Source organism: Dipodomys merriami, unplaced genomic scaffold, assembly GCF_024711535.1.
Source record: "Dipodomys merriami isolate MVZ:Mamm:240054 unplaced genomic scaffold, mDipMer1.0.p SCAF_1533, whole genome shotgun sequence".
Classification (NCBI taxonomy): domain Eukaryota; kingdom Metazoa; phylum Chordata; class Mammalia; order Rodentia; family Heteromyidae; genus Dipodomys; species Dipodomys merriami.
Window position 1 is genome coordinate 114,727 of NW_027202864.1, and position 25,026 is coordinate 139,752.

The 25,026-nt window shown below is 43.3% G+C and overlaps 1 long non-coding RNA gene across 1 annotated transcript; it reads left to right on the plus strand.

Moving 5' to 3' along the window:
• Positions 1-8,835: 8,835 nt before the first annotated feature.
• Positions 8,836-10,200, plus strand: LOC138827311 (uncharacterized). The gene is made up of 3 exons (XR_011372036.1): positions 8,836-8,924; positions 9,348-9,454; positions 10,179-10,200. It is a non-coding gene; the product is annotated as an uncharacterized lncRNA (long non-coding RNA).
• The last annotated feature ends 14,826 nt before the right edge of the window (positions 10,201-25,026 follow it).

The window sequence follows — 25,026 nt, forward strand, 5'->3', positions numbered from 1 at the left end:
CTGGAACACCCCCCCCCAAGTTAGGGTGTTTCTAATGAGTGGCTGCTTCCAAGTTCTTTCAAAAGGAGAACAGATATTATCTAAAGAATATCCATAAAAGGATATTTTGCCAAGCTAGGGTGTACTAAAGGCTCTTGACCAATCATGCACATCTCTAGAGACACAGGTTCCATTCCTACTCACCAGCTCTAAGGCATGTAAACAAGGACTTCTCCCTCTTTTTCTTGGTCTCATGGGTCATGCATTCCTCCATCTGAATTTGTAAGCTCCAGAAGAATATATAAGCAGAAGAGCAAGTCTGAAGAGGGCATGTTTAGCTTGACATACTGTGTAAGTTCTTTCAGGGTTTCTTGGTTCTTGTGGTCATAGAAATCATCAGGGCAGAAGAGCATCCTCATAGGGAAGATGGAACAAATCATGCTGTGGGCATATTGGTGATAAGGAAAATGAGAGCCCGCCCTCCCCATCCTGAGCCTTGTACTAAAGCATTTTTCTGGCAGGACGTGCATTTTGGGAAGTGGGAAGAGACTCCTGCAAGCAGGATGTTCCTCACAACCCACTTCTAGGAATTTCTCAAATACAATCCTCTATAATTCTGCATGTGCTAGGAAGAGAAAGTTGTTTCCCCACTGAATCTGACTTGTTATACACAGTCCTCCTTGTCATCCATGAGAGTCCAAAACTGCAAACACATCCACAACTGTGTAATTTGCTATCCACTGAAGTGGCAAGCCTCAACCCCCTGGTAAAAATCACAACTGGTGTGCAAAGAAGAAAGTTGACTTTGATTCAGAAACCTCAAAGATACCCAGTTTTCAAGGACTGAACTTATCTTTGTGCCAACATCCACTTACTTCTTCATCTTTTTCATCTTCCTCCCAGTTACAGTAGAAGGATCTATACCAATGGAAGGGGAGGAGGATGCTAACTCTATGCTTCTCCTTTTCTGAACTAACAGGACACACATGGGACTGGCTAAGTCCCAAATGGCAATGTAAACATGACAGACAAAAAGTGGAGGTATGTCTATACAATTTCAAGGAAATTCTGTGAGGATGTTTATATGCATCTGTCCAAATAAGTGCACAATGGCTCATGCCTCTAATCCTACTAATCAGGAGGGTGAGATCTGAGGATCACAGTTTGAACCCAGTCTAGTTTGTAAAATTCTAAAGACACTTATCTTCAAGTAACCAGTCCAAGGCCAGACCTGGAACTGGGGCTCAAATGGTAGAGTGCTAGGAATGGGACAGCACTCAGGCCCCAAATTCAAGTTGCATCCTTGCTTCTTTCTATATTCCCTCAAAGGCCTACAAGATAGTGATTTCCTAGGTGAGGGTGGACTTTGGGTGGGGCTGACTCATTTCTTTAATCCTAGTCTCTCAGCAAGCAAACTGCTAAGGCTCCACTAGCTCCTGAGGCAAATGAAATATTCTGGCAGCCCAGTCCTAAAGAATTAACTTGGAGTGCACTTCTTTGTCTCAAGCCAATTTCCTGTGATAAGACCTCAGTGAAACAGTTTCAGAGAAGTATCAAGTATTCCAATAATCTGCCGGGGGGGGGGGCGTATCATCAGCCCTGGGTTTGAAAGAAGAACACTCATTTTTTAAACAGAATATCCAGCAACTGCTCCATTGTTCCCAATTCTCTATAGTGGTGGAGGAAGTTTCCAACACAGAAGAAATCACCTTTCTGGTAGGCAGGGAACAGGTCCATTGCCAACATTTACAACAAGCCTGAATCCAAGCTGCATATATTATAAGGCACATTCAGGTTTTGGGCTGACTCATTGTCACACTGAGGTGGTAAAAAGAGTGGATCTTTGAAACATGGAAAATGGAGTACACTTCAAAGTGAGTAACAGAGTGGATTGAAAAGTGCATAGTAAATTTTTCTCAGTATACACATATAAAAGCACACAAGAAGAAGGTTGTACTGTAGGCTAGGATGAGATTAAATAGGTTTCCTGTCATACTTACACCTGGCCTGAGTTGCCTTGTGATTCCCTTGGTTTATTTTATAAAAAGGCCTGAGACATTGGATTCATGGTTTGGCACTGATCCAATGTCTGTATCATCGAGTGCAGCACTCATACCACTCATGCCTGAGACCTGAGTCTCTTGAACTTTGAAAACAACACAGGAACATCTTTCTTGTTCCCGAGCTACAGGCCACGTGAGCTGGCTTGAGCTGACTGTCGGTTACAGTTGCCTGTCTCTCAGAGTTCCATATTCTATTCCATTGTAAGGGAGGCAGTGTCATCTCTCAGAGCCCAATGATCAGAGTTGCTTGCTCACATAAGAACATTCCAAAGACAACCTGGAGGCTGAAATCTCCCCTCCAACATCACTCTGTACACATGTGGACATGATCAAATCCAAACATCCTCAGCTAGGCCTACAAGCCAGCATGATCTCAGCCACAAGGAACCCTTCCTAGGTCAGACCCATGCCTTATTTGTCACTATTCCTTTCATCCTTCACAAATCATTTTGCCTCTCAGGGCCTTCTCAGCCTGCCATTTGATTCTTGGATGTATTTTTGACATCTACTTCTTAGGACATTGTTAGGTTTTTATTTCCTAATCTTCTGTTTGCTCTTGAAGCCCGTGTGTGCTGTCATGTGGAAAATCGTACAAGTATTGAAAAACAAACCTTACACCTATAGTCAGACATTTTTATGGGTGTTCATTCTTGTAAGATAAAAGACTATTCTTGATAATTTTCTCATATCTTATGACAGAGGTGAGGGGGAGAAGGGAAGAGGTGCTGCATTGTCTTCTCATAATTCAAAATACAATAGTTGAAGGAATGTAAGATTTAAAGATAAAAGCTATTTTCCTGTCCTTTTTATAAGCTAGTCGTTTATAAAGTATTCCTCACTAAAGTCTTGTCATCTGTGTCCCACGAACTATCCTCCTCATTCAAAATAATCAGGAAAAACTTTCACAAATAAGTGGGCTGTTGTCTAATCTCCGGATAAGAATTTAAGATATAACATTGCCTGCGAATCTGTGTGTGTACATGTGTGTGGGAGGGTGTGTGAATGTATGTGAATGTGTGTTTGTGCATATGTGTGTTTTAGGACTTGAACTCAAGGGCTATATGACATTCCCGAGCATCATTCCCTTGAGTGTAGTGCTCTAACAATTGTGCCACAGTTCCACTGCAAGTTTTCTGTAGTGAACTGGAGAGGAGAGACTCATAAAATTTCCTGCTCAGGCTGTCTGAACTAAATCTCAGGTCTCAACCTCCTGATTAGCTAGAGTTCTAATTATGAGCCTCCAGAACCTGGTGATAAAACTGTTACTGGCGGCAGTGGGGTTGCAAGTTTCAGTCCAGCTTCATAACATTCTATATCATAAAACAGCAACAGTAAAAACCTATATCAAAATACAATAATAAGATATACTTAGAATACAATTTAGTGATATAGTCTGCTAGCATAACTTTCAGGAATCTGTGTTCTTAATGATTTAGCATCACAAAACCAGACAAAATGAGATAATTTCAGTAGACTCTCCAAATTTTTTAATCCATCATATAATAATTTCAAAACATTATAATAAACTGGAAAACATTCATACTTATTAGGAGAATGTAAAAAAGATAAACGATGGCAGATTATGAAATGGAACATTCTACACTGCAGGAAAATTATTGTCATGATGGATATGTGGTGGTATTGTCATCGTGAATATATGATAATGTTCTTCAGAGCAGCAATAGATAAATATATATTTACTACATATAGTCTAATTTGTCTCGATCTCTATCAACTTCCAATCTTCTACTGCACATTATCAGTTTATTCATGTTTATGGTATATTCCAAAATAACTAGCAGAGTCAGGTTACCAAATTCATTAGCTTCAATGTTTTAGGAGATAAACCTGCTAATTATATTGACTATTTAATATATTAAACATGTAGTGTGCTATCATTGTACTCTCTAAGTATGTACCTACAATTCTTCAAAGTGAAACGGAATACAAGGTTTTGCCTGTAAAGCTAGCTATTTGGGACATCAGTTTCAGACCAGTGTAGTTTTACCTTCAATGCTCCCAAAACCTAGCTATGCGTAATGGAATACATCTATCATCTCATGTCCATGGGGAGCTGAGAGCAGGAGGACTTCAATTTCATGCCATACTAGGCAAGAACTTCCATATGGCTCCATCTCAACCAAAGAAGGTTCAACACTGGCAGCACCTATAACCCCCACCTAGGTGAAAATAAAAATAAGAGCAATGTAGTATAAGAAACAAACAGTATTAAAACATGCTAATACAAACCATCATAAACAACACACGTAGTTCTTGTTTCTTATACCTGTAATCCTACCTATAGCTAGGATTATATATGTGAGCCAGAGGCACCAAGCAGTTCATCATTTTAAAAATGACTATTTGAAGCCAGGAGCCAGTGTCTCATGCCTGTAATCCCAGCTACTCATGATTCTGAGATATGAGGATCACAGTTTAAAGACAGCCCAGGAAGAAAAGTCCCCATAAGACTCTAATCTCCAATTAATTACTGAAAAAGCAAATGTGGCTTTGTGGCTCAATTGATAGAGTGCTAACTAACTTGAGCTCAGAATCTCAGAGACAGTGTCCAGGTCCTGAGTTCAAGCCCCACAACTGACAAAAAAAAGCATTTTAATGTCTGAATTTTTTTATTGTGAAAATACAGTACAGAGGGGTTACAACTACATGGGCAAGATAATGAGAACATTTCGTATCAAGCATTGTAGCCTCCTCTGTTTCCCCTTACCATCCCTTCCCATCCTCCCTCAATCCTCCCACCTAATCCTCCCCCCAACCAAAGTTATAAAGTTCATTTTCGACATAACAACTTGTATATATCATTGTTGCAATGGGTCCACCTGTATCCCTATTTAAACGATTTGTTTTTGCCCTTCCCCTATACAAATTTTACCAACATCAAATACAGTGAAAGCAGGGGTAAAGCCGTGGGGGAGGGACATGCAAAGCAACAAAGAAATAATCTTATAAATAAATGTGTTAGAAAAAATCGCATGAAAGAAAAAAAACATTTGAATACATATCTTAGGGTTCATTTCCCTAACATCAAATTATCTGACCTTTTCTGCTTGGCTCAAACATATACTAGTTACTGCAAAAAAGGGAAAACATGGGACCTATATTTCTTTGGGCCTGGCTTACTTCACTTAATATAATTTTTTTCTAAGTCTTTCCATTTCCTAACAAATGGGGCAATGTCATTCTTTCTGATGGAGGCAAAGAATTCCATTGTGTATATATACCACACTTTCTTGATCCATTCATCTATTGAGGGGCATCTGGGTTGGTTCCATATCTTAACCATGGTAAATAATGCTGCAATAAATTGTCGTACTGGTAGCTTTAGTGTGATCTTGTTTGTAAACATTTGGGTAAATGCCCAAAAGTGGGATTGCTGGGTCATAGGGGAGCTCTATGTGGAGTCTTTTGAGGAACCTCCATACTACTTTCCAAAGTGGTTGAACAAGTTTACACTCCCACCAACAATGCAGTAAGGTTCCCTTCTCTCCACATTCCCTCCAGCATCTGTTGTTATTTAGAGTTCTTGATTTTTGCCATTCTAACTGGGGTGAGGTGGTGTCTCAATGTTGTTTGAATTTGCATTTCTTTTTTGGCTAGGGAGGTTGAGCATTTCTTCATGTGTCTATTGGCCATGCTTCTTTCCTCTTCAGAGAAGTTTCTCTTTAAGTCTTTAGCCCACTTATTTATGAGGCAGTTGTTTCTTTGAGGATCTGTTGTTGGGGGATTTAATTTTTTGAGTTCCAGGTATATTTTAGATATGAGACCCTTGTTTGTTGTATGGCTAGTGAAGATCTCCCAACCCGTGGGCTTTCTATTGATCTTACTAGCTAAATCCTTTGCCATGCAGAAGCTCTCCAATTTCATGCAATCCCAATTGTCCAACCTTTCTTTGATTTGTTGTGTTTCCAGGTCTCTATTAAGAAAATTTTGGCCTGTGCCAAGGAGACCTAGAGTTTCTCCTATTCCATCCTGTAATGTTTTCAGAGTGTTTGCTTTGACTCTGACGTCTTTGATCCATTTGGAATTGATTCTGGTGCAGGGTGATATATAAGGATCTAGCTTTAGTTTTCTACAAGTAGTTAATCAATTTTGCCAGCATCTAATGTCTGAATTTCTTGTGAACTAAAATGAAAGCTGTGGTATACAATTCTACAGACTACTGCAGATTTAATTATATTTGTAGTTAGAAAAAGTAGCAGCACTTGAACAAAAGACATTTTTTTCATAAACTAGGGCAGACTGGTCTCTAATTGGAGGACATTGCTACACTCATACGTAGTACTTTTTGGTTGTTTTTTGTTTTGTTTTTAGAACAGGACGAGTGAACTTCTTTCTGCCAGTGGCCATTTGGGTATGTCTGACTTCATTCACAGGCCATGCAGAATTAACAGTAAAGACAGGACAAAGTCAACTGGCAGTAAACTTACTTGTCTTTATGCCATGTTCCAAATAATTTGATTAGCGTATATGTCCCTATAGCCTATAGTTTCCTATTCCTGCCTTCCTCAAAATACAAGCATTTCCACCAGTTCAGATTTGAGCCAGGCAATATTCAGTATTAGTGCAAGAGTCGAGGAAAATTGTAACACAACCAGGGAAGCATGCAACCAACACTTCAGTAGCTGGACACTGGGAATTCAGGCCTATAATCCGAGCTACTCAGGAGGCTGATGATCACAGTTCAAAGCCAGCTCCAGTGAGAAAATCTGTAAGACCCTTCTCTCCAATTAACAATCAAAAATCCATAAAGGGAACCGGGGCTCCAGAGGTAGAGTAGCCTTGATTACAAAACCTCAAGGGCAGCACCCAATTCTGAGTTCAAGCTGCAAGTCAGGCACAAAAACAAAAACAATCAAAAACAACAACAACAAAAAAACAGAAACTGGGAGAAAGCTAAGGAAAGGATAGCATTGCCTACAAGAAAAATGTACACATTACATGTTTTGTGAAATGGTAAACTCACTGTACACACCTGAGTAACAATTACATTTAAAAAAGAATGTGGGAAATTCCAAAGCCATAGGGCCTTATGATGTGCATCTGCTTTCCAGAATTTCAAAGTCCCATCATCTGAGCAGGTATCACATAGCCCAGGGTGATTAGAAAGTATGAAGGCAGAGATCTTTTCAGATTGGCCCAGCAAATCTTTGATTACTTTAAGCAAAAAAAGAAAAGAAAGCAAACCAAACAAAATAAACTTTAAGGTTAATTATGCTGCTATTAAAGATTCAGATGTTGGTACACTTTGTAGAGGGAAAGGGAAAATACAAATTCTTCATATAAGGATACAGGTGGACTCATTGCAACAATGAGATGTACAACACATTATGTCAAAAAACGAACTTTACAATTTTGGCGTGGGAGGTGGGAGATGGGAAGGGATGGGAAGGGGAAACAAAGGAGGAGGCAACAATGTTTCATAAGAAATGTACTCATTATCTTGCTCATGTAATTGTAACTTCTCTGTACGTTATTTTCACAATTTAAAAAATTGAAAAAAAAAGATTTCAGGCAGATTTATACTGGTAAATGATGAGTTAGTACATATGTTTTGTAGATACTGAACTCAAATGTGTCAGAAAAATATCCTTGGATTCATAACTAGAAACTGTGAAGTGTAAGGTATATTAATTAGGTCATTAGGTAGCCAATGAAGAAAACAACACATGGTATTCAGTCAGGTAAATTAGTTTATTTTTATGTATTGATTTATTTTTGGTCCAGTTGTGGGGCCTGAACTCTGGGCCTGGGCGCTGTCCCTCAGCTCTTCAGCTCAAGGTTAGCTCTACCACTTGAGCCACAGTGCCACTTCCAGCTTTTTTCTTTTTGCTTATTTGGTGCTGAGGAATCGAACCCAGGGCCCCATGCATGCAAGGCAAGTGCTCTACCACTGAGCCACTTTCCCAGCCCCTAAAGTAGTTTATTTACTGAACTGCTGCCCATGCCATACATGGTGGAGAGGCATGTAGAAAAGGGGGGGGGTGTTGGTGACCCAACCTAGGGCCAAGTCGTATCTAAGCCAAAGACCAGATGAGGTATGCTCAGGTTGGGGAAAAGTCTGACCACATTGGATCTGGATGTGACCTCGGGGCCTGGGACTCTCCTCTGGTCAGATGGAAAGTGTGACCAGTAGCTGACCAGGTTGTGACTTAATGGGGGGGAGGGGTGAGGTGGCTGCCTTCAGGAGTCCCAGATAACTAGGTAACACATAAAGGGTGGAAACTTAGCAAAGAAGTGGGGAGGTGTCTGCATAGGGTCTGCATGGCCTGGGGCAGACCTAATACCAAATACAAGTAGTACCTCTGCCATGTAATTCCTGACTCCAAACCATTCATTCTCAATCATTTCTTCCTTCCTTCCTTCCTTTCTTCCTTCCTTCCTTCCTTCCTTCCTTCTTTCTTTCTTTCCTTCCTTCTTTGTTCCTTTGTTCGTTTGTTCATTCCTTCCTTCCTTTCTTTTCTCTCCCCATCTCTCCTCTCTCCCTCTCTCTACCAATCTCTCCTCTCCTTCACTAAACCTCCCTCTCTCCCCTACCCCAGTATTCTCAACTCTCAAATAATGAACACTTGCTGAATTGAACTCACAAGCTGGGAAGAGTAGCTCAATGGGCAAATATGAAATTTAGTTTAATGTTTCCTTACATCTCTACCACAGATCACTGGAATCAAATAATGTAGACTCAGCAGCATGCCATCTCAAGCTATTTGGAGGAGGAAAGCAAGCATGTTTTCACTGCATTCTGTGAGGTCCACTCTGGGAAGGTGGGGCAGACTCCTCCCTCCTTTTGGCTAAATCTTAGCCCAGTTTCTGCATCAGAAGAGGTGACTGCCTCGAAGTGAACCAGTTACCTAAGTGACTCAGGTACTGGGCAGAAACCTAGCCTCTTGTGATACTGAGATTAATGGCATGATTCAACATGATTCACTAGTTTGTTGAGGCTGGGACTTCCTAAATTTTTGGTTAGGCTATGTTCAAATTGTGATCTATTTATTTCTGATTGCTAACCATGATTATAGATGTGAGCCAGTACATCAGATCATTCAAAGTCCTTTATCATGCATGGAAGACATGAGGTTTCCCAAATGACATACCAGTTGACAGACAGCAAAATAAGTCATTAATTCTGGTTAAGATGTGTTTTTAATGTGAAACAAAATTTACTTAGCAAAATATGACTACTGTGATTATACTTTTAAACTTACCCTACATTTTAATATCAAATCACCTATATTAGCCAATGATTAACTCAAATTACCGGTAATCATTTATTTCTGTCTTCTACAGATAGGCAGAACTGGATCACACACTATTAACTAAAGTGGTAGAATTTGAGAAGATCACACTTCTGAGACATTCTAGGAAGGAAAGTATCACCCATATCCACCTACTAGGTAGGGATATTGGAATGCAATTATGATCCCTGCTTTTTAGGCTAGGTGCAAAAATTGCTAATCTATGAGTAAAGTAACTTAAACAAAAAAGATTGGTGTAGTGACTCCAGTGGTGGAGTACCTGTCTGGCAAACACAACATCAAAACTCAAATCAACTTCCTAAAATTAAAATATGAAAAAGAAAGAACGAACAACTCATGTTGAACATGTGTTCAATGTAAAGATTTACAATAAATTATTGTAGTTATAATACCATCATTTATTTCTAGGGACAAACACATTTTGTGTCAAGCCTAAATGAAAAAATAACACACTATATACGCTTTGTATATGCTTTGGTAAAACACAGGTCTGGCTTACAATGGTGAACCCTTAAGTTTGCATGTGCAGTGGTGTTGCAGGGTTGTTAAAGTTTATGGAAGTCCATCTTTTTGATGAACTTAACATGAAATTACCTAACCAAACAGTTCACTGGACGGATACTGCTGATACACACACACACACACACACACACACACACACACACACACACACACACATGTATGTGTTTATATATTAAGTGATACATGAATAAAATTAATGATGAATAAACTCAGTGAACAGATACCTTTCCCAAATAATTATTTTACCTGAATAAATTCATGTCTTAAACTCTCCAATCACACTTACATAGCTGCTGATTCCCATCAGCTTTTTTATGATACTTTTTTCTTTGTTTTTCAGATGAAAAAACCTGCCAATAAATATACCTGTATGACATTCCTTTCTTTAAAAAATGAAAATGATGTTGTGTAATCTGGTTGTTTATGTGTCATCAAAATAATTTTTTATAATTTCAAGTACATATTGTCTTAGACTTGGATCTCACTCATTTTCTTCCAATAATACCTATAGGAAGGGGAAAATGAAGGATCATTCTGTTACTTTGTGAGCTTCTGTTATTAATCATTGCAATAAGTATTATGAAAATGAAACTCTGAAATTATTTGGAGATTATTTGTAAGTTACCTTTCTACACACTCATGCTACTCCCTCAACTAAATCACAGAACTTAAAATAAGTAACATTTTAGCTGGGAGCCAGTAGCTGATGTCTGTAATCCTAGCTACTCAGGAGCTAAGATCTGAGTATGGTAGTTCAAAGCTAGCCTTAGCAGGAAATCTGTGACACTCTTACCTCCAATTAACAGCCAGAAAAACTGAAGTGGCCCTGTGGCTCAAGTGGTAAAGTGCTAGCCTTGATCTTAAGAGCTTAGGGACAGTGCCCAGGCCCATGACCATGAAAAAGAAAAACAAAAAAGGAAAAACAGGGGGGAAGCAACATTTTAAAGCTTATGTATAAGGGGGGACCAAGATGGCGACGGGCAGTAGGGAAACGCCACAGCTCTCTCCAACCAAAAAGAGAGTTCGAGTTCCAACGCTTAATCTCCCCAAGAGACAGAAAACAACAAAAAGATGAACACTCAGAGAAAAACCAGAGGTGGAAAATAACAAAAAAGAAAGAGAGGAAAAGAAGAATTTCAGAACAGAAAAAAGCGAAGACCCCTCCCCCAACCTTTACTGGCTGCGCTCCAGGCTGGGGCCGGAACCAGGCCCGGGGATCCAGCGCCTGAACAACACGACGAACTCCTCCCAACTGAAGTAAAAAGCTGAGCATACGCCTCAACAGAGGGGAGAAAACCAGGAAACAACACTCCCCGGGAAGCATGCCTGTGACAACAAAAGACCTGGAGGCCCAGGACAAGAGAAGCACAAACACCACCAAAACTCCACCCATATACACTAGACTGGGAATTGGGCAACACAGGCTGCCAGCACCTGATAGTAAGCAGGAGCTCAGACTGTTAAGGTGGCTCAGAAATAGAGTGATAGTCTTGGAGTATGAGGCTCTGGAACTGATTCCTCAGCATCACAAAAGCAAAAAGGGTCAGAAGTGGTGCTGTGGCTCAAATGGTAGGGTGCCAGCCTTGAGCTGAAGAGCTGAGGGACAGCACCCAAACCTAGAGTTCAAGCCCACAACCAGCCCAAAACAAACAAACAAAAACGCATCAGGAGTCCATAGCAGACTCCAGTATTTGGGAGAGTGCATCCAGAGCATCTGTTCTTCAAAAGAGCACCCGTAGGAGCAAACACAAGCGGTCTAGACTGCTCAACCCTTCCAAAGGCGGGAACTGCCAGCAATCTACAGCAGAGAGCTGAGAATCCTAAGTAGGTCAGAATAGCAGCTGGAAATAGGCTCCCAACAGAACCCAGATCAGGCACAGACTCTCTCTACCAATATAGAATCAGCAACCAAGCAAAGACAGACACACCAAAACAAAATTGAAGAGCAGTCTCCTGAACCCCCATGCGAAAATCACAGAGAAAAATCACAAGGTTTACCACCATGTAGGACAGCAAGCTCACCTCAAAAGCCAGCAGCCACGCAGGGGAGAGCCCCAGTGGGAGCAAAGCAGGAATGGAAGACAAAAGCTACATCCAAGGGTTGCTGGAGGCAATGACTTAAAAAATAAAGCGAGAAATTGATCAGAAATTGAAAGAGCACAAGGATGATCTATCAAAAGAGATACAGGGTATCAAACAAGAGATGCATGCAAAAATAGAAGCTGCACAAACCTCAGTAAGAAGTGAGATAAACCCCAAATTAGAGGTAATGCATACCTCATTGAGAGGGGAGATCAGTACTCTGAGAACCAACATTGAATCCATAAAGGGATCCATTTCCTCCATGCAAACCACAATATAAGCCACGATCAACAGAGTGAATGAAAGGGAAGGTAGAGTGTCAGATACAGAAGACAGAATACACCAACTGGACCAAAAAGTGACAGATATGTAAAAATCACTCAAATTAAACCAAAGGGAAATTCAAGAGCCAGCAGATAATGCTAAAAAATTTAACCTTGGCATAATCGGAGTGGACGAAGGTGAGGAATTCCAGAACAAGGGAATGCAACACCTATTTAACAAGATAATCAATGAAAATTTTCCCCACCTCAAAAACGACCATCTTAACTACATCAAAAAAGCTTATCGAACACCCAACAAGCAAGACACCAGGAGAAACACTTCTAGACACATTATAGTAAAAATGATAGATCTGAATAATAAGGAAACAATCCTTCATGCAGCAGAAATGAAGAAGGACCTGTACTACAATGGGAAAAAAAAGTAGAATCACTGCAGATCTCTCCACACAAACAATGAATGCAAGAAAAGCCTGGGAAAGCACCATACGAGCCCTGAGAGCCAATAACTGCCAACCCAGACTAATATACCCGGCAAAGCTAGCATTCACATTCGATGGAGAACTGAAAACTTTTAATAGCAAAGAAAAACTAAATGAATACATAAACATTAAGCCAGCATTACAAAGAATTCTAAGAGGGGGGACACAACCTGAAGAAAGCAACCAGGAACTGGGGCCTGCCCCAAACAGGCGTTACTCAAAGTCTAACTGAGCAAGCACAGGAGGAAAGGAAAGAAGAAAAACTTAGGAAAACGGAATGGCAGGGACAACAATGCATCTCTCTATACTTTCTCTTAATATAAATGGGCTGAATTCGCCAATTCAAAGAAAACGAACTGAGGACTGGATCAGAAAACAAGAACCATCCATCTGTTGCCTTCAGGAGACCCACCTCTCAGCCAAACATACAAACAAACTCAGAGTGAAGGGGTGGAAAAGGATCTACCAATCAAACGCCCCAGTAAGAAAGCAGGTGTAGCCGTCCTGATATCTGACAAAATAAACTTTTCATTAAAATCAGTACAGAAAGACAAGGACGGACACTACATATTAATAAAGGGAACAATCCAAGAGGAGGATATAACCATCATCAACTTATATGCCACAAATATTGGTGCACCCAGAGATGTTAAACAAATGCTCTCAAACTTACAGAATAAAATAGATCCCAATACGATAATACTAGGAGACTTTAACACACCACTCTCACCAAAGGACAGGTCTACCAACCAGAGGATTGGCAAAGAAGCTACCGAATTAAGAGAGGCCATACTTCAAGCGGAATTAACTGACATCTACCGAGTATTTCACCCTAAAACAACACAGTACACATTCTTCTCAGCAGCTCACGGAACTTTCTCCAAAATAGACCATATCATAGTTCATGCAAGGAACTTAAGTAAATACAAAGGGATCGACATAATCCCCTGTATCCTATTTGACCACAATGGAATCAAGCTAGGTGTCAATAACAAAGCATACCACAGAAATTTCTCTAATACATGGAAATTGAACAGCACACTCCTTAACAATGCCTGGATAACAGAAGAGATCAGAGAAGAAATAAAGCATTTCCTACAACTCAATGAAAATGAAAACACCTCACAAAGAAACTTGTGGGACACAGCAAAAGCAGTCCTGAGGGGCAAATTTATTGCCCTCAGTGCCCACATCAAGAGAATGGAGACAGACCAAGTAAATAATCTCATGTTGCAATTAAAACAGCTAAAAAAAACAAGAAAAAATGGGACCTAAAGCTACTAGACGAAGCCAGATAACCAAATTAAAAGCAGAGATTAACCAATTAGAAAATCAGAAAACCATAACCAAAATAAACCACACAAAAAGGTGATTCTTTAAAAAATTTACTAAATTGATTGCCCATTGGCTAGATTAATTAAAAAAAGAAGAGAGGAAACCCATATTAATAGGATTAGGGATGCCACGGGAAACATCACCACACGTACCCAAGATATCCAAACAATTCTAACAGACTACTTTCAAAAGCTATACTCTCTAAAGGAAGAAAATCGGGCAGAAATGGATGCATTTTTAGAGAAATACAAGTTGCCCAAACTGAGCAAAGAAGAAGTTAACCAATTAAATAAGCCAATATCCTACAATGAGATACAGGAAGCTATCAAAAGTCTTCCAACAAAAAAAAGCCCAGGACCAGATGGATTCACAGCAGAATTCTATAAGACCTTTAAACAAGAACTAATACCCATACTCCTCAAGCTCTTCAGAGAAACAGAGAAGGAGGGAGCTATCCCAAACTCATTCTATGAAGCCAATATCACACTCATTCCCAAACCAGGCAAAGACCCAACCAAAAAGGAGAATTACAGGCCAATCTCCTTAATGAACACAGATGCAAAGATCCTTAACAAGATTCTAGGTAACAGAATCCAGAAACACATAAAAAACATAATTCACTATGACCAGGTAGGCTTCATCCCAGAGACACAGGGATGGTTTAACCTACGTAAGTCAATAAATGTAATCCAACATATCAACAGAGCCAAGGTCAAGAATCACATGATTATTGCTACAGATGCAGAAAAGGCCTTTGACAAAATTCAACATTCATTCATGCTAAAAGCTCTGGAGAAAATAGGAATAGAAGGAACATTTCTAAAAACAATAAAAGCCATTTATGACAGACCAATAGCCAATATTATACTTAATGGGGAAAAGCTACAACCAATTCTCATAAAATCAGGAACAAGGCAAGGATGCCCACTGTCTCCACTCCTCTTCAATATAGTCCTAGAACCCTTAGCCCGGACAATAAGGCAAGAAAAAGACATTAAAGGGATCCGCATAGGGAAAGAATAAGTTAAACTATCCCTTTTTGCATACGACATGATACTATACCTCCACGATCCCTAAAAGTCCTTCCCGAATCTCTTAGAAATCATAACTCTCTTCGTCAAAATAGCAGGATACAAAATAAACCCACAAAAATCAGTTGCCTTCCTATACACTGATAATGTACAGGAAGAGAGGGAAATAAAGGGAGCAACCCCATTCACAATAACCTCCCGAAAAATAAAATATTTAGGAATTAACCTAACCAAAGATGTAAAAGAACTATTTATTGAGAACTATAAACAGTTAAAGAAAGAAATTGCAGAAGACACTAGGAAATGGAAAGACCTCCCATGCTCCTGGATAGGCCAACTTAATATAGTAAAGATGGTAATACTTCCAAAACTAATATACAAATTCAATGCAATTCCTATTAAAATCCCAATGACGTACATCACTGAAATACAGAAAACAGTCCAAAATTTCATATGGAACAACAAAAGACCTAGAATAGCCAAAACAAAGAAACACATGAGGAAATGTTCATCATCTCTGGTGGTGAAGGAAATGCAAATAAAGACAACCCTGAGACACCACCTTACCCCAGTCAGAATATCCCACATCCACAAATCAGCCAACCACAAATGCTGGAGGGGATGTGGAGAACGAGGAACGCTATTACACTGCTGGTGGGAATGTACACTTATACAACCACTTTGGAAAGCAGTCTGGAGGGTCCTTAGAAAGCTAAAGATTGACCTCCCTTACGACCCAGTCATACCACTTCTAGGCATCTACCCTGAACAACAGGAACCAATATACAAGGACACGTGCACCTCCATGTTTATTGCAGCACTGTTCGCAATAGCTAGGATATGGAAACAACCTAGATGCCCCACCACAGATGAATGGATCCAAAAATTGTGGTATCTATACACAATGGAATATTATGCAGCCATTAGAAATGACAGAATAATGGCATTTGCAGGGAAATGGATGGAGCTAGAAGGAATCATGTTGAGCGAGGTAAGCCAAGAACGAAGAGACAAACAGTACATGGTCTCCCTGATAAGTGGATGCTAAATCCAAAATGTTAGGTGATATGACAAAACTAACAGGACTTAAGAAACAAAGAACTCCCACTCATCTGGTTGAACCACTACCAAATATCCCCATGCTGCTGATCACATATATGGTATATAACATGTGAGCACCGTTATATATTACAGACTGTGATAGACAATTTGCTCCAGGAAAATTAGAATGAACTTGTGACTTTAAATGAGCATCATTATTCCACAATACTGTGAATTTCCGGAAATTATGTAATCACTTAATCACAATCAAAAAAAAAAAAAAGAACCTCAGGGAAGGGAGGGAGGGAGGGGATGGTAGGGGGAAAACAATGGAGGGGGTAACAATGTTCAAGAGGAAGTGTACTCATTACCTCACTCATGTAACTGTAACCCTCTGTATAGTATCTTTACAATAAAAAAATTTTAAAAAACATCTCATACTGACTATGACCTCATCAAGGACTCAAGATCTCTCCCTGTCCTGCCTCAACACTGGGCAGTCAGTTGAGGTCTAGTTATCCAACCAAGGATATGGGAATGAATAGATTTCTCAGCCATGGGATGCAGACTGGAGGGCTCTAGGTCCCTCTCTCTCGAGAAGGAGAAATGGGCTGATCCATCCCAGGAATGATCTTGGGTTGTGAGTATCCTCAAAGAAACAACCCTGCTCAGAACCCAGTGCCTCTGGTTTTCCAACCAGCCTCGACCTTCAGTCGGCCCTCTCTGAATCCTACATCTGTCTTCTAGAATAAAGGATGAGCCAGCAAAGAGACCCACCTCTACCTCAGAGAGTGGCAGTCACGGGGCCCTAGAGTTCCCTAGAGGAAGTCTCAGAGCAACACGGGTCTGACTCCCGCCCTCATTTCCTGGCTGTCCTGTGCCAGTGGCATGTCTACCTCTGTCTCTTGTCCAGGAATGAACACTGCAGGTGTCATTTTCAGATTGAGCCAGCAAAATTCCCATTCCCCAAGGATGTACTGCACAGGCATCCTGTAGCCAACGACAACCAGGTCGTCAATGGTGAACCCAGAGTGCCAGGATTTTAAGTGCCATGTGGCTGTGTCGAAGGCTCTATCACTGATGGTCTAGGTTGTCATTTGAGGTCATGGCTACAATGGCCTGACATGCCTGATCTGGGATCGTCCTCCCTCTTCATCTTCATGCTTTGCCATGCCACATACACTTGGTTGAAACTTTTGGAATGAAAGGTTCTGGACAGAAGTGGAGCTTGGCATAGACTCAAGCCCCAGGCATCCCCCAGGAGATGGTGGAGAACTGGATTCCCTAAAAAAGACAATCTGGTCAGACTTAACCCGTTGTTGTCTGAGAAAGAGACATTCCAGTGTGACTGCTGCTCACCACAGTGTCCCAGGGCCCAGTGGCAGGATGCCTGCCCTGTGCCCTGACAAGTCCCACCTGGGAGAGCGTCTGTCCTGCCTCCAGGCCAATTCAGACCTGCCATTGTATACAACAACTCTTGTTTCCTCCTCTAACAAGCAGCTCAGTATCCAACCACCATGGGAACCCAGTCCGAGAGGCACAATGGAGAGAAAGCTGCCGAAGCAAGCGTTTGGAAAGGAGCAGAGATCACAGCAGGCAAAGCAGCCATGAAGATGTGTCTGCAATGAGTCCTTAGCTGGGTTCAGCAAAGAGAGGCCGGCGCAGGTGGGCAGAGCACTTCCATAAAGCTGCCTGTGGTGGATAAATGGCTTCTGATTTGACATGGACAACAGAATAAGGGACTGCAAGTTCAATGAATAATCTCTGGCCAGAGAAACAAGGTCAAACGCTTAAGTTTCTTCACTTCCAGTGGTTCCTGGTATTTCCAGCTGAGTGGACATCTTTCTGTGACCAGTGGGTGCCACCCCACCTTCTGCGGAGTCTGCGTGAGAGATTGTGTTGGACAAAGAGCTTCAAGGAAGCATGCCCCCAGGAAAGGAGTGTTGGTTCAAGGCTTCCCATACACTTGGCTGCACCTTTATAGCCTCTACCCTTATTCTTACTATATTCTTCTTGGCTGTACATTCGTTGCCTTTATTCTCATTTTGGCTATTTTTCTATTGATCCGTGAACAGAGCATGTTGTATTTTTCCAGTCCAATAGAGATGGCTTCTCTAAGTAATAAAGACTAAGGCCAAAGATTAAATGTGGGCAATCCCCCAATCAATCTATCATCTGATGTGACGTTGCCTCCAGAAACTCCTACAACTTCACAAGCGGTTTTGCAGCTCACAAATAGTAAATATAGAGACTTAAAATTTCTAGATATGTCCAACAGACAAAATCAATAAACTAAACTAAGTTAGAAAGAGTTATCCCAGTAGTTTAGAGAGTTCTAAAAAAGAAGGGACCTCTGATTATATAAGAAAAAGAAAGATTCTCCCAACAGTTATGATTAAGTTTAGTCCAACTTACGTTATAGGGAATAGATGGTGTTTTCACACAAAATATAAAGTTAGTGACATATTTCCTGAACCAACCAAGAACCATTTCCTTATACAGGAGCTTATAAAGATGAAATTAATTGGATAAAATTAAAAAGAGTATAATGTAAGTACAGCCCTGTCTTAGGTTTGTTAATTATTAAACATAAAAAAGGCTGAATAGATGACGTATTCTATTAAACAATATGCTAGACTTGTTTCGCACCACTTAGCTTAAACAGTTGGTGGAATAGTCATTAATTTTCATGTAATTCATCAATGCTTTGCCTTTAAAAATTTGATTACGTGCTTAAATAAACAAAAAATCTATGTCACGATCACACACTGTATAAAAATGTTAATTCTCCTCAATAAAGATACACTCAGATGCAACTCTTTTGAGTCTATGTCTGTTTGTCACTTCGCCAACTCCTTTGCCCACCTATCCCGAGATCCCTGTCCCATCGGTCCCAGTGCTCCGGCCGAGCTGGTCCGTTGCAATGCTTATCCCTTGACAACCCCTCTTGACACTCTTTCACTCTATACCTCTCTAGCCATTGGACACTTTCTTATCTGACAGGAAAATAAACTCGGTGAGACAGGGGAGATTGAAACTCTGTGACCCACCCTGAACCCTATGGTCTACCCGAGACTGTTTCCCTCTGCAGTCAGCGACCATACAGATTCTAGATGTCATGAAGTGACTGAGGGGTCTGTGGCTTGGTCCTACATACTGGATTTTGGCTCTTAAACTGACCCCACAGAGATTGTGAATGGTTGGCTCCCTTGATCCAGGGACTCCAAACCAAAGCTTGCATGCTCCCTTCTTCCTTCCTTTCCTCCTTTTCTCCCTCCATTGTTTCCTCCTCTCTTTCTCTTTCCTCTCTTTGTGTCACTCCTAAGCCTTGAACTCAGAGCATGGGTGTTGTCCCTGAGCCTTTTTACTCAAAGCCAACAGTCTATGGCTTGAGCCACTCATCCACTTCTGGCGTTTTCTTTTTGGTAGTTACTAGGCGATAAGAGTCTTACAAGCTTTCCTGCCTGGGCCTTAAGCCTCAATCCTCCCATCTCAGCCTCCTAAGTAGCTAGGATGACAGGTGTGAAGCACCGGCATCCAACTCAAACCAAGATTTCTTCATGTGCTGTGGAACCAGCACTGGAACCTTTCATTGTCTATGCCACCCCCTTCCCTTCCGGCCCTGGCACACACTGTAACCGTTTGTTGTATAAATAAATGAGCATTTGCCTACAACAATACTACAGAAAAGTCCCATTCAATTCAGGTAAGCATCCTTGGTGGGGGCAAAGCCTGATGTAGCTTTCTCACTGTTCTCTCTCCTTTCCTACCCTCCTGGTGCCACCCACTTAACTGTTTTGTTTCCAAGGATGTGAGCCATGATGTACTCACTGGATTCCAGGGTCTCTGGGATGCCTATCTTCTCAAAGATCTCTATCCAGCCACTGACCTGCTCTGTGGAACTCAATTCCCTACTCTGGTGTGAACAAGGTTGCTGGGAAGTGAATGCCCGGCTCAAGAGCCCTCTTCTCCACTCCCTGGGGCCAGAAAGGATGGTTCACCATATCCGGCCCCCAAATTTCATGTTGCAGAGTAAGGATCCTTGAGGCATCCCGGGTCTCTGAATCTCCCAGAGTCCAGTACAGGTTTGGGGAATTGTCTCTGTTCACAGCTGGCAGGTTGCTGCGGATGGTGAGGTCACAGTCTGTGCTCCCCATGACATCCTCAACTGTAGTGGTCACCCTAGAGAGAGCCGGAGGAGAATCAGCAGCTGCCGGAGAAAGGCAGTCAAGGCATGACCTTCATAGCAGGAGACCATCTGGCTTGGGAACTCTGCTTGTGCCACTTTGAACGTCATTGTTTGGTGGCTGAAATGGTACATCTAATTTGACCAATCCAGAATCCCAGGCATTAGTAGAAATTGCCAGCTTCAAGAAAAAAAAACCCTGGAAAATCTGGTATTTCACTTGTCCCAATCAAACTTAAAGGGTTCCAAAGTCAGTGGTCCCCTTTTCCTTGCAGACAGCCTACAGCAGGTTACAGAAAATGGCATTCAGAGAGCCCTAGCTAACTGCCATGTCCTGATCCCAAGCAGGCTCCAGCATGGGGAACACACTTGCTTATCATTGCCCAGCTGGAAACAGCCCAGGAGGGCACAGATTGGAGTCTGCAGAACTCCAGGGAGGACTGCCCACCAGTGCACTGCCCCGGGAGGGTATCCACACCACCATTGGGTGCCCGGAGCCCCCTTCCCTGATGCCCACAGACACTGCCAATGCCTGGGTAAGATTCCCCTCTCATTCTCGGTCACGGTGAACCATCTGCCATGTCACACCGTTTGACACTTCCCAACCCTCCTAGCTTCACAGCCACTGCCCTACTCCCCCCCATCTCATTCCCTATTTATGTTTGGCAGACACATTCCCAACTTTGAATTAGCTCCAATTATACACACCAGAGCATATTGTCTGGCTGGAAGAGTGCAGCTGTTGTCACAGTAGCCTCATGAGCCTTCTGGCTGAAGACAGAAGGGCAGGTGTCCACTCTGGTCTGCAGTTCACACAGGCCTCCTAAGGGAGACCAACACAGGTCCAGCAGCTACTGTGGGCTGCAGGAAAGGGGAAGAAAGAGGTGGAAAGGAACATCTACTGAAACCTTCCCTAAAGGAGCCATGAAACGGTGAAAGAGAATACAAAAATTGTGGCTGGGCTCATACTGGACATTAGTGATTAAAGAACAACAAATAAAATGCTCTTGCTCTTTTTAGACACAGTGACAAATATATTTTCATTGTTCTCATCTCCCTGCTATCCCAACACACACACACAGAGAGAGAGAGAGAGAGAGAGAGAGAGAGAGAGAGAGAGAGAGAGAGAGAGAGAGAGAGAGAGAGAGAGAGAGAGAGAGAGAGCACAAACACACAAAAATCCAAACCAGTGACAGAAGACTTATCCATGAATTTGACAACTGATTATTCACCTGAGCACAGACAGGCTGTACCTTGAGAAAGATGATCTCTCTCTCTCTCTCTCTCTCTCTCTCTCTCTCTCTCTCTCTCTCTCTCTCTCTCTCTCTCTCTCTCTCTCTCTCTCTCTCTGTGTCTTTCTCTGTCTCTGTCTCTTTCTCTCTGTCTCTCTGTCTTTCTCTCTTTCACTCACACACATAAGCATACAGACTCAGAGCAGTGCCTCTCCTGAGTTTGTTGGTTTCTCATCTGGGCATGTACCAGCTCGAGCACGGGGGTTCCCTTGTCAGAACCAGGGGCTCCCACCCAAGGGGAACAATGCTCTAATAATGCAGAACCACCCTGCCTCCCCCTTTTTCTAGGGCCAGACCCTTCCCCTTGGCAACAACCAGCCTTGAATCCCCATTCACCAAAACCCTAGGACGCTGGGTGAAGGAGTCTGGAGACAGGTGGCTCCTCAGAGCCTGGACAGAAAACAAAGTAGGAGGTCATGGTGCCTCCAGAGACGTGTCTGACCTGGGGTGGGGTCGTTGTTGGGGACTTTGTTGGGGTCCTAAAGGCTATATATATGGATGGACTCCCTACTTCCAGCCTAGATACTTCTGGGTGACTTGGCAGATTCTTGGGTAGGACAAGGAGACCAGATGGCCTGGGAACACTAGCAGAGGTTGGCAGAGCTGGGAAATGTGATCACCCAGTCAGAACTGTTGAAAACTGGGGTTGTCAGCCCCCCCCAGGTTTGGGGGTACAAGCCAGGTGTATGTTTGTCAGAGGGGGTGTGTTTCTCTGCCAAATACCCACCTTCTATCTGACCCCAGTGCCCTCACCTCTCTAGTGAGCTCTTCTGGGAATGTCCTCAGGTGAAAGGGTGACTGAGCACAGAAGACAAAGGTTCACACATCAAGGGGGCCTATGTTCTGCATCTAACACCCCCTCCCAGTGAAAAGGAAAAGACCTTAGAAGGCAGGTGTGGAGGTGCTGCTTCCCACCTCTGACTAAAGCCACCAGGTTCCCAGCAGGGAAAGGTGCAGATGCGTGGCTATGTGGCTCCCACTGCTCCAGGCCAGGGGTTCTGTGGTGCCCCCTCCCCACCCATCCCTGCAGCTCCCCTTTTCCTGGAACACTGGCCACTAAGGATGAGGGTGGGATCCCTGGGTAGACACCCACATCCACCCCCCACCCCTGGAGTGCATTTGTGGCAGAGCCAGGGTGGACTGTGGGGCACAGGGGATGTCCAGGGGGGGAGAGGAGATGTCCAGGAGAGGGGAGGTGAGAGGAACGGTTCCTGGTCCTCACGGGTAGGGGAAGGGTAGAGTAGGGGGGTTGCAGGGTGCAGGGGTCGTGGGGTGCAGGCATGCAGGGCGGCCATTCACATGTGCTGCTGGGAGAAGCTGCAACTCCGGGTGTGTGCCCCGAGTCTGAGGACCACAGGCCTGGACCAAGTCAAGGCCACAAGCCATCCAGGGGCACACCATCTCCCCTAGGTGCCTGCAAGAGGCTCCGAGTTTTGGTGCTGTCAGCTCCATGTTTGAAACACGGTGCTGCTGGGTGGAGGAGGAGGCATCTGCAGGCACGTGGTGGGGCTGTGTGCAGCCTCTGCTCCTTCTCCTCAGCCACCACCGCCGCCTCAGTGGCCTCCTGCCCTGTGAAGGCGGCTTCCGCCACCGTCTATGCCTCCACCTCAGTAGCCTCTGCTCTGCTGTGCTCCCTGCCGCCATGGCTGCCGCGACTCTGAGGGGCTGCGTCCAGCGAAGTGCCTGCCATGCAGGCTCAGCATCCCACGCTATGATCTGGGCGGCCACCACCACTGAAGCCGTTTCCACTGGTGCTTGTGTTCATGCTAACTCTTTTTTCTGCTCTCTCTTGGCCCCACAGTCCTCTCCTGGGCCACCCCATCCCTGTTGCACACATGACCCTGAACCCTTGGGTCCCTGGCCATTGCTGCCACCAAAGTGGGCACCTGGGCTCGGCCCCCTCCTCCCCTGGGCCCAGTCCCCCACCCACAGTCACAGCCCTGACTGGGCCCTGAGGCTTCCTCCTCCACTCCACTCACCAAGCAGTTGCATGGTGACACTCATGCATGTATGTGTGTTTGTGTTTGTGTGTGTGTGATTGTTGGGGATAACTACGTCTCAAGGACTCAGAACATAGCACCCTCTGGGATGACTCAGCACACAACGCACTTCCAAAAACAGCTCAAAGCACCCTGTGTAAAGGACTCAGCACACAGCTCCCTTTGAAGGACTCAACATGCAGTACGCTGGGTAGAGTACTCAGCACACAGCACCTTTTGAAGGAGGGAGTCCATAGCCCGCAGTGTAAAGGACTCAGTGCATGGCATACTTTGAAAAACTCAGCACGTAGCACTGTTTCCCAGGGACATCATGTTAAGACTCCACACATCACACCATGTTAATACTCCACACAGCAACCTTTGAAGGGCTGAGTATGAAGCACCCTGTGTAAAACACCCAGTGCACAGCACCCTTCAAAAACTCAGCACATGGACTGGGAAGGTGGATCAGTGGTAGAGCACTTGCCTTGCATGCAGGTGGCACTGGGTTCGGTTCCCCAGCACCACATAAGCAAAAAGGAAAAAAGCCAGAAGTGGCACTGTGGCTCAAGTGGTAGAGTGCTAGCCTTGAGCTGAAGAGCTGAGGGAGAGCGCCCAGGCCCAGAGTTCAGGCCCAATGACCGGACCCCAAAAAGACAAACAAACAAAAAAACAAAAAAAAACTCAGCACATAGAACAATTTTGAGGGCCTCAACACATACCACACTGTGGAAGAACTCAGCACACAGCAACATTTGAAAGACAGTACAGAGTACCCTGTGTAAAGGACTCAGCACACTGCACTCAAAAAGCTCAACTCATCCCTCTCTTCTCAAGGGCTCAGCACATAGCACGACCCTTTGGAATGAATTAGCATACCACACATTTTGAAGGACTCAGCTTACAGTATGTTGTGTGATGGACTCAGCACACAGCACCCTTTGAAAAACCCAGGACAGCCCACTCTTCTCAGGGACTCAGCACATAGCACCCTTTGGGATGATTCAGCAAACAGCACCATTTTGGGGACTCAGCACAAAACCCCCATGCAGGAAGGACCCAGAAATTGTGCCTTTTGAAGGACTCACCACAAAGCTGTATGTCACAAGTTCAGCTGTCATTAGAATTAGGGTGCTTTCTTCAGTATCACCATTCTTAAACACTTCACAAATCCTACTAGTTCACATTTAGCTAACCTGTGTTTTATGGGGAAAGTTCAGCTGGGAGGCTTGAACTCAAAGCTTGGGGGCCCTGTCCCTGAGCTCTCTGGTTCAATGCTAGAGCTCTACCACTTGGAGGCACAGCTCCCATTTTGTTTTGTGGGGTTGTTCTTTGACAGGTCGTATGGTGATAAGTAAGGCCAAGTTGGGGTATCCATAGGCAAAGGTTCTTAGCTCAGCCTGGAGCTGACCTCTCCCTTCCTTGTGTCCCTGGTAAGCAGGGCCTCCTGGAGCTCTCTTGGCCTAGGGTGGAACAGAC